The sequence below is a fragment of the Antechinus flavipes genome, chromosome 1 (assembly GCF_016432865.1).
Source record: "Antechinus flavipes isolate AdamAnt ecotype Samford, QLD, Australia chromosome 1, AdamAnt_v2, whole genome shotgun sequence".
Classification (NCBI taxonomy): Eukaryota; Metazoa; Chordata; class Mammalia; order Dasyuromorphia; family Dasyuridae; genus Antechinus; species Antechinus flavipes.
Genome location: NC_067398.1, coordinates 670,434,151 through 670,444,446, shown reverse-complemented (window position 1 = coordinate 670,444,446; position 10,296 = coordinate 670,434,151). Strand labels below are relative to the sequence as shown.

General features: G+C 46.9%; 1 protein-coding gene across 1 annotated transcript in view; it reads right to left on the bottom strand.

The window, feature by feature from the left end:
* Positions 1 to 578: 578 nt before the first annotated feature.
* The window catches only part of EFNA2 (ephrin A2), a 152,184-nt gene continuing 142,466 nt past the window's right edge, over positions 579 to 10,296 (bottom strand). Inside the window, exon 4 of the mRNA XM_051972182.1 lies at positions 579 to 903. The gene's annotated coding sequence lies outside the window, so the exon portion shown is untranslated. The remainder of the gene's footprint in view (positions 904 to 10,296) is intronic.

Below are 10,296 nucleotides of genomic sequence, written 5' to 3'. Positions count from 1 at the left end.
CTTCGCAAGAACCCTGAGAAGTAGATATGATCATTATCCCTATTTTACAGTTGAGGGAAGTGAGGAAAACAGAAAATAGGAAGGAATTCAGGAGCTGCACCTGAAGGCATTTCTAACACTGGCAACAGCACAAGCAAGGGCCAGGAGGTCGGGGGGAGCAAGCTACCATATTAGGTACAAAGAGGGTTAAGTGACCAGTTCAAGGTCATGCAGCTAGTAAGTGAAAGAGGCCAGATTTGAACTCAGGAATATGAGACTTCCTGATTCCAATCCCAGAATTCTATCCACTGTGGCTGTTAATAACTGTTCATTCCCTTCTTTCTTTTTAAAATTTTTATAATTATTCTTTATATTAATATTTATGGTTTATACTTATAAGACTAATGTACATGTGTGTCCCCCGGCAGAACATAAGTTCCATGGAGGAGAGATTGTTTCATTCTTTATGTTTGTATTCCCAGTGCGTAGCACAGTGCTCAACATGCAGTAGGTACTTAATAAATGCTTGTTGATTGCTGATTGACTAAAAGATGGAACAAAAGAACAAAAAGTTTGCTGTAAGGAACCACAAACAACAATTTTTGATGGAGTGTTTATTGTATGTCGGGCACTAGACCAAGCAACCGAGATAGAAATATAAGCATTTGTATTTGTATCTCCAAACAAAGGGGCCGGGGGAAAAGTAAGGGCACGTGGGTCAGAAACACAGCTGGGAGGGGAATGAAGCATGGCCAGCCTGAGCATCTCTTCAAAACAGCATCACCAGCAGGGAAGGGCCAGAGACCCCTAAGGTTGTAAGCACAGGGGACACAGGATGGTGGAGGTGGGATCTCCAAGCGGAGACGCCGGAGGGCTGAAGTTCAGAAGGGAAATGAGGCGCAAGGACATGGATTGGAGCATCACCTGCATAAAAGGGAGAATCGACAGGGTTGGGGCAGGTGAGATGGCCAGAGCCAAGGGGGAGATGTTTGGGGAGCTCCCTCTTTAAGGTGCTGGGAAGGTGAGGAAACAGAAGGAACAGGCGGAGAGGAAATGAGAACAAGAGGTTGCATTTTTGAAAACCAGAGGAGAGATTATCCAGAAAGAGGTGGGTGAGAAGGCGGGTCAGGCCCCCTGGAATCCTGAAACCGGCTCTGTCGTTGTCTCTCCCAGGGACCATGGCCAGATCTTTCTCTCTGGGTCTCAGTTTCCCCAAAGGTAAAACCGGAGAGCTGGCGCAAGCCGATCCCCAAGCTTCCATCCCCGACATTCCATGACCTCCTAAGCCTGGTCCTGCGGTGAAAGGAGAGGTCAGGGCCACGTGGCAGAAGCATTCCAGAGGCACTAGGCCCTGACGGGTGTCTGCCTGGCAACTGGAGATGCTGAGCCCCCTCCGGGATGATTTGGTGACCCTGACCCGGATGCTGCCTTTTGTGAGTCAGGGGAGCGTGTGTGTGTGTGTGTGTGTGTGTGTGTGTGTGTGTGTGTGTAGGTGGGGATAAGCTCCGTACTGTTGACATGGATGTGGCAGCTTGGACCCACTCCCTGTAGGGGAGCTGACCGGGAAGATTAGAGGGTCAGCAAGGATCAATTGCATTTGCCGGAAACCTATTCAGCCCCCAGGGAGCTGGATGCTCCTTCCTGTCACATCCCATTTCCAAGATGATGGGGCGTGGCCAAGCTGAGAACAAGGGATGGCAGAGTGGGCGCTTGGGGAGGAAACTCTTACGTGCCGGGCCCTTGGCTCAGGTGTGGCAGGCCTCTGGGCCAGGGACCCTCCTGCGCCGGCTTCCTCCGAGGAGGCGCCTCCCAGGCGATCGCCCCAGTCTTGGGGGACTAGCTTTAGAACAGGAGGGTCTGGTTGGACTCTTAACTCTCTTACACTTACTATGTGACCTGAATCAAATTATTCATCCCTGGGGCTTGTGGCCCCCTCTGTGAAATGAATGATCCTTGTGATTCCTCCTCACTCGGACACTCCGGGTTCTAAGGGCCCTCCCAGCTCTGACATCTTGTGTTCTAAGGGCCCTCCCAGCTCTGACATTCTGGGTTCTAAGGGCCCTCCCAGTCCTGACTCCCGGGTTCCAAGGGCCCTCTCAGCTCTGTTATTCTGTGTTCTAAGGGCCCTCATAGCTCTTACATCTTGGTTTGAAGGACCCTTTGAGCTCTGATATTTTTTATTCTAAAAGCTCTTCCAGCTCTGACACTCTGGGTTCTAAGGGCCCTCCCACCTCTGACATCCTGAGTTCTGAGGGACTCTGGCTCTCTATGATTCTATGACTCACATTCCCAAACATCCCCTCAGTCTCAACTGGAAGAAAATGCTATCAGTTCTTTCAGGGGCTTTCTAACACAAGGACAGGTTAAATAAATTGTCCAGGGTCACCTAGCCACTATACCCCAAAGGTGGGACTTGATCCCGGTTTTTCTCTCTACCCCTGGCCCTTATGACTCTTAGTCAATGCACACTGGGTGAGGATTCTTCAGGACTCCCGAGCCCCATTGTTCTGGTCCTGTCCCATTCTCTCCTTCCCCAAAGCCAGGCAAGGGGTGATCAGGGCAGGACCTGAGAGTGGCCATCCCAGAACAGGCAGTGTCCCCAGGAGGCAGTCAACATTGTTTCTCTTCCTCAATAACTCCAGGGGCTCCCCTGTACATCAAAGCCCTTCAGGGTCTGCCTACCCTACCTTCCCAGCCTCATGAGCCACCCTTTCTGGTACATCCAAACTGGCCTTCTCTCTGGTCACATACAACAGGCCCCTTCTAGTCTCCGCACTTTGGCACTGGCTGTACCTCACTCCAGGAAGGCTCTCTCCTTACTCTGCTTCTTGGATTCTCTGGTCTCCAAGATGCAGAACAGGGGCCACCCTCTGCAGGCCTTTCCTGGTGTCCCCAGCTACTAGGATTCTCAAAGGTAACCTCGAACCTATTGTGTGTGTTTTTCTATACCTATATGTATACATCTTGTCTTCCCCATTATTCTGTAAGTTCCTTGAGGACACTGTTTGACTCTGGCTATATTCCCAACACAAAATCCTAGCACCTGACATACTAGAGGTGATGAATAAATGCTGGTTGACTGGTTGAACTTAGAGATGGAGGACCCCAGAGATGTCCAAGGCACAAAAAAGTGAAGAATCCTTGCTCTAAAGAGAGTAAAAAGATATTTCAAAATCACAAGATTTCCCCTCCCACTCTACCACTTTTAATACTTCATGTCTCAGTTTCTTCATCTGTAAAATGGGAGCAATTATTCTTTACTATCCTCCCAGAAGGACTTTAGTGAGAAAAGAGCTTTGTAAATGATAAAGGGTTCAGGAGTGGGAGCTGTTTGTTGCTATTGCTGTTGTTATTATTATTATTAATTATTATTTCAGTTCCCCAGAGTGAAGGTGAAACGGACTCCCACAGCTTCCCCAAGGCCATGAGATTGGGTAAGACACATCTGGTAGCTATCCCAGTGCCCTTAATTAAAGAAGATCAGTGTCTTTTGGAGACTTCTCTTCCTTCATCTCCTCTATCCTCTTCCCCTCCCCAGCCTCATCCTAGCCTGACGCTTTTGAACTTCTCTGAGATGGTGTTTGTGAGAGGGCAGGGAGGGGGCTCTTTAAGGGATTTGAGAAAGATGGGGAAGGATGGAAAGAAGGAAGGGGGGCAGGCCTGTTACCCCGTGGGGTAGGGGGGCCCGAGGACAATGAGCTCAGGATTTTTGGTGGGGGGAGCACCAAGGGGAACTTCCTGAAAATGGGTTTTAGCAATTCAAAGGGGGCCTTTGGCCCTGGGAGTGGTGTCCGTCACGGCTATGGGGCCCAGGATCAGGGGGGCCAGGGGCGGACAATGCCCCATTGTCTGAAGGAGGTGGGAAAGTAGAGGGTCTCAGAGGGCCTAAGGCTCACCAGCGGTTCCGCTAGTCAAGCGCCCGTTCCACATGATTCCACTCTGGACAGGGCCCGTATAATCCCCTCCCGCAGCCTCACTGTGACAACCTGAAGGAGAATTCCAATCCTGAGTGACAGCAGACAGAGGACTGACAAGGGAGAGAGGCTGGAGGGGTGGGGAGGGGGGCACACAGTGTGAGAGCCGATCTGGGCAGTGGGGCTCACCCCCTCTCTCGCTGAGGCCCAGGGAGCTGGGAGAAGGCCGAGGCTTGGACTGAGCTGGGCTTTGGTACCAGCGGGAGAGGAACTTCTCCCCCAACCCCCATTGTCCTAGCAATGTGGATTCTTCCCCACTGCCCCCCAAAATAAGTTGGGACTGACAGAAAGGAGACGTGGGCCCTGTCAAAGGGACTTCAGGCTGAGCGTGGGGACACTTGCCAGGCTTCTTCTCCTGGAATGATATGGGTGGAGAAAGGTGCTTTGGGTAGACACCTGAATCATTGAATAGAAGGGACTTTAGAACCTGTGTTCTTAGGCTGGCTAAGCTGTGGGAGCTTAGTCCATGAAACCCAGGATGTCAGAGCAGGGAGGGCCCTTAGAACATGGAATGTCAGAATGGGGAAGGCCCTTAGAATATAGGATGTCAAAGGTGGGAAGGCCCTTGGGACATGGAACGTCAAAGCTGGAAGAGCCCTCAGAATATAGACTGTCAGAATTGGAAGGACCCTTAGGACGGAGGATGTCAGAGCTGGGAGAGCCTTAGAACATGGAATGTCAGGGTAGGAAGGACCCTTAGGGCATGGAGTGTCACAGAGGGATCTTTAAAGATGATCAGGTCCTATACCTTAAATAAAAGGGAAAACTGAAGTCCAAAGAGAGATAGCCACTTGTCCCAGATTACATGCAGGATGAGCAGAAGAACTGGGATTAGCTCTCAGGAGTCCCAGCTTCCGGGCCACAGCCCTTTCCCTGGAGCTCTGTGGACTTTTCTGGATGCTTTGAGAGAAGGTAAAAGCACAGCCTGAGCTCTTGGTCACCCTGACCTGTGGCCTAGGCCAGAGAGCTTGGGCCTGGCAGCCCAAGTGACAGTACAAGTGATGGATGGAACCTCCTCAGGAGGCCCTCAGAAGGAGAGTTCTTACACTGCCTGCCTGGCCCCTTCCATGGCTGTGGTCCCAAGAGACAGCGAGGAAAGCTCTACCTGGAGCACATCATGGCCCCCGTCACCCAGGTGGGCACAGAAGAGGTGCACAAGGCTGAATCCCAGGCCCTCGGCCCAGACACAGCACCTGCTCGGCCTGCCCTGGCCCTCAGAGCCAAGATCAGGAGAGGTCAGAAGGAACCAGAGACAATCCCCATCTAGTCCGAGGGTCTTTCCATGGGCCCGGGAGGCCACAGGTTGGGTCTGAGAACGAGGTGGACGGCCCACCTGAGGTGGACAGCGCTGCAGAGACACGCTGGCCCGGGCTCACAGACCGCAGTTCTGGGCTGGTGACTCTGGCTAATTGTTAAGGGTTAATTGGTAACGGGTAAGCACGAGAGGCCCCCAGCTCCTGAGCACAGAAGGCATTCAGGGCCCCCCTCTCTTTGTGCAGGGATTACCCGATCCTGTATTTTGCTATAGACAAGCACCACCTTATGTGTGTCCTATGTTAATGAAGGGGCTTTGTAAATGGTAATTTGCGATGGGGCTGAGTTGGCCTGGGAGGAAGCTGTACAATGGATGAAAAGCTTTGGGTCTTGGAATCTGGGGGAGGGGAGACTGTGAGCAGCTCAAGAAGGCCCGAGTGCCCCAATCTGCCTGTCTTTCAACCCCACCCCCACCCTTCCAGCTCAACTTTGGGATCATAAATGGGCCGAGACACACAGGTGGGGCTTAGACCTTCAGAATCTGGACCGTCAGAACTGGAAAGGACCTTAGAACATGGAACACCAAAGGTCAAAGTTAGGAGGGACCTTAGGACACAGGGTGTCAGAGCCAGGAGGGCCCTTGAACATATAATGTCAGAGCTGGGAGGGCCCTTAGAACATCAGTGTCAGAGCTAAAAAGGGACCTCAGAACACAGAATATTAGAGATGGGAAGGCCTTGAGAATACAAAATACCAAAGGTGGAAAAGACATTAGCGCATAGAACATCAGGGCCTTAAGAGTCCTTAGAATTTGTCTCACATGGTAGATTCCTTTGGTACAGGGGTTGAACTAGGGGGTGGCTGAAGTCCAATTCAACTCTCAAATTCTTTAGTGCAGAGAATTTCAGAGTTAGAAAGGCCCCAGGGAGGAGGATATATCTCCTTTATTTTATAGATGGGGAAATTGATGTCTGGAGAGAGAAAGTGATTTCAGAGGCTGTGGGGTGTAAGGTAAAGAATGCTAGACTTAGAATAAGATGGAAAGTTTGGGTCTCAGATCTAATACTTAATAATCATGTGACTTTAGGCAAGCCATTTTTCTCTCTTTGGGCCTCTGTTTGCTCATCTGTAAAATGAGGTATTTGAACTAGATCAAAGATTCCACAAAAGATGGTCTTTGGGGTCCCCGAGAACTTTCAGGGGCTCCATAATGTCAGAACTATTTTCATCGTCATCATCATCCGTTACAAACCTATTAAAATGTTCCCCCTTTTCCAATTCTTTATGTGTATAAGATGATGTTTTCTTCATAAACGTCAAACCAAAACAATAGATCACAACAGATTGAATGCAGAAGCAGATAGGAGAATCCAGCTGGCTTCTATTAGGCCAGACGTTAAAAAGTCTTGCAAAAATATATAAACCAAAGCCAGTCTTCTCACTAAATTTTGTTTGTTTTGGAAAACGATTATTTTTCATGAAAATGTTATTGATGTTAATTTGCAATGGGATTATTATTGTTATTTTGAATGAATAAACATTTAAACATTTTATCAGTTTTAAATTCATACAATAAATATATATGTATGTATATGTGTATATATGTGTCTATGTGTGTCTATATGCATATATATATATATCCCACCTAAATAATAACTCTTAGGATCCTCAGTATTATTTAAGGCTGTAAAGGAGTCTTGAGACCAAAAAGTTTGAGAATTTCTGGTCTATCTTCCTCCAAACTCTGATATTCTATTTTCTTATCCCTTGCAGTTCTGATACAGTGTTCTCAGGTTCTTCCCATCTTTATTTAACATTCTATATTCTAGGTTCTAGGTTCCCTTCTAGCTCTGGTATTCTATCCTCCAAGGCTAGTCATTGTAAATTAGGGTAATAATCCTTGAAATACTGACTTACTAATGTTCTAAGTTCACATTGCCGGATTAAAAATATGATGATCATCTGTGGTTTCTTGAGGATGGCTGATCCCTTCTCCTAAAGACATCTCAACTCTGTTGTACCTTCTGGATAGTTCTTGCCCGAGCATTCACACAAATCTTCTCCTGAGGACCCCTCAACTTCCCCGCTCATGTGAGTATCTCAGGGTCACCAGGGGACCATTTGGGTAGCTCATCTACCATCACTCTGGAAAGACACCTGATCTGCTGGTCCTTTCCTGAACATCTCCAATGGCATCATTTATGCATTTATTTTTGCAAAGGAGTCATCTTTTATAACCCAGAGCAGCCTGCCTATACCTCCTGGCCATCTTCCCTTTGTCTATTTGCAATTTTGTTTATTCTGAAATGATCACTCTCCATCATTCAAAGATACAAAGCATCTTACCTTCATCCTCTCCAAGGATTCCTAATTTCATTTGTGTGTGGAACCCCTCCCCAACTCCATAAAGATCCCAGCCTCTGAGACTTTGTCGATGGTCTTGGAAAGCAGCTGTGGCCAGAAAGTCCATTCTCCTATGATCCATTTGGTGATGTGGCTCTTGTAGGAGAATAAGTAAGCATTTATTAAGTGCCTACTATGTGCCAAGTACTATTCAAAGTGCTGTACAAATATTGTATCATTTGATTTCACAAAAATGTTGGGAGGTAGGTGCTATTATTATCCTTATTTTATCATTGAGGAAACTGAGGCAAAGAGAAGTTAAGTGATTTGGCCAGCATCACACAGCTAATATGTCTGTCTGCAACTGCATTTGAACTCAGAGCTTTCTGCCTCCAGGTCCACCACTCTGTGCACTAGGGCACTCTATATCTGCCAGTTTACCTCAGTGAGTCCTTGGACTATAAGCATATAAATCCATTGCTAACCAGGCAATTGTTAAACATATAGAATTCACAGAATTTAGAATTAAAGGGATTTTTGATATCTGACCTAGGATGGAACATTGGGATTCATATGTGAAAGACCAGAGCTCAAATCCTATTCCTGATGCTCAGTAGCTGTATGACCTCAGGCAAGTCATTTAACCTGTTTGACTCAGTTTCCTTATTTGCAAAATGGAGATGATATTTAATAGGATAGAAAACTCCCAGACTTGTTATAAGGATAAAATGAGTTAATCTTTGTAAAATGATATATAATGCCTCGCTACTATTATTATTGCTATTGTTATTATTCCATCATCTTACAGATGAGAAAATATGTTTGGCTACAGAGAAAGTGGTTTCTCCAAGATCTCATAAAGTCAACAATAGTAGTAGCTGATACTTATATAGTCTTTTCCCTACGTGATTCTGTTTGATCCTCATAGTGACTCTGGGAGAAGTTAGTCTAGGTCAGTGGTTCTCAAACTTTTGTTTTCAGTATCTTTATCCTATTAAAAATGATTGAGGATCTCTCCAAAGAGTTTTTATTTATCTGGATTATATTTATAGACATTTACCATATTGAAAATAAAAACTATTTTTGAAGTTGTAGACCTTCTAAAAGGGTTTTAGAGATCCCCAGGATTCTCTAGACCACATTTTGAGAATCACTGGTCTAGGTGATGTGATTTATTCTCATACTACAAGGGAGAGAGTGAGGTTACAGACCTTGCTCCCCATCACCCATTACCCACACCTGTCCAGGTGGGATTCCTCCCCAGGCCTCTCCTGATCCAGGTACAGCACACCCCATTTATGCCATGTATGCTGGTTTTAACCAAAGCCATCTCCCATTAGACTCCCTGCTTCTAGATTACCTAGCCTTGAGAGCTAGCTCAGTTTTGCATGTGAGCTTGAACAAGGGGTGCCATGTGTTGGGTTTTATCGATTATAGAACAGGTTCTTCTAGGAGGGTCTGGGGCACTGCCAAGTTCTTTGAGTTTTAAGCAGTGGCTTGTAGTTCTCTGGCGAGTAATTTTGTTATTTAATTACCTCTTTTTACAGCTAAGCAGCTGGACTACCATTTGCCTCTTTTTTTTTAATCTTCACAACTTAGAATGTTGCCTAGGCAATTGATAAATGTCGACCAATCAATTGATTCTGGATCTTAAAATGATCAATAATCAATGGCTAATAATATGTGCCCTCCCTAACTCATAGAGCTGTTGGAACTGGTGGGTAATGGAAAAGCAGGAGTATTTATTGAAAATAAGCACTATCATCCCTCTGTATTTTAATCTGACAATTGGTATTCTCCAAACCCTGGCTCCGGGGCCCGGGCTGCCTGACCATCTGGTTGGTGAGCCAGCTGGGTGGCCCAGGCCTGCTCATCTGCCCCTTCTGCCGCATCAAGGTGCTCTGACTCAGGAGTCCCTCGTCCCCTCCTGTCACTTCCCCCAAGCCCAAGGAGTCAAAGAATGACAGATCCAGAGCTACATAGGATATCCCCACCAAGATCGTGAATCCTGACTTCAGCAGTCCCAGCAAAGGGCAATCCCTGTAGGCCTCCACATCAAGAACTGCCAGTTTCCAGAGGACTCACCGGCTCCATCTTGGGGGCAGCTCTTTCTTAGGAAGTTTCTCCTTGCATCAAGCTGAAATCTGCTTCTCTGTGCCTCCAGCGTCCTTTCTGACCTGCTTCTTATTCTATGCTGGCAAGCAGAACAGACAATCCCTCTTCCTTATGATGGCCTTTCAAATATTCCAAGTCCCACTCATGTCCTCTCTAAGTGTTCTCTTCTCCAGTCTAAACACCCCATTTCCTTCAGATTCTCCTTATGGGATAATTAAAACAACCATGACACACATTCTGCTAATGTTTCACGTTCACACACTTTCCTCATGTCATCATTGAGAGGTAGACAGACAGTTCAAACTAATTATTCCCATTTCATAGGTAAAGAAACTGAGGCTCATAGTCACACAGCTCATAAATGTTAGAGTCAGGGGTCAGCATCCTGCACTCTTTTCACTGCCTCACAGAACTTCATGGGGTATGTTTTCTGGTCTCCTTCACCATCCTGGGTATCTCCATCTGGAAATCTTCCAGATAGTAGATCCCTTTGAGACATAGCAACGTTTAGAAGGAAGAGCATTGAATGTGGAGGCAAAAGAACTGGGCTTAACTCCTGGCTCTAACACACTCTATCCTTTTGACCTTGAGCATGTCATCTAAGCTATACCTCAGTTTCTCTATCTGTACA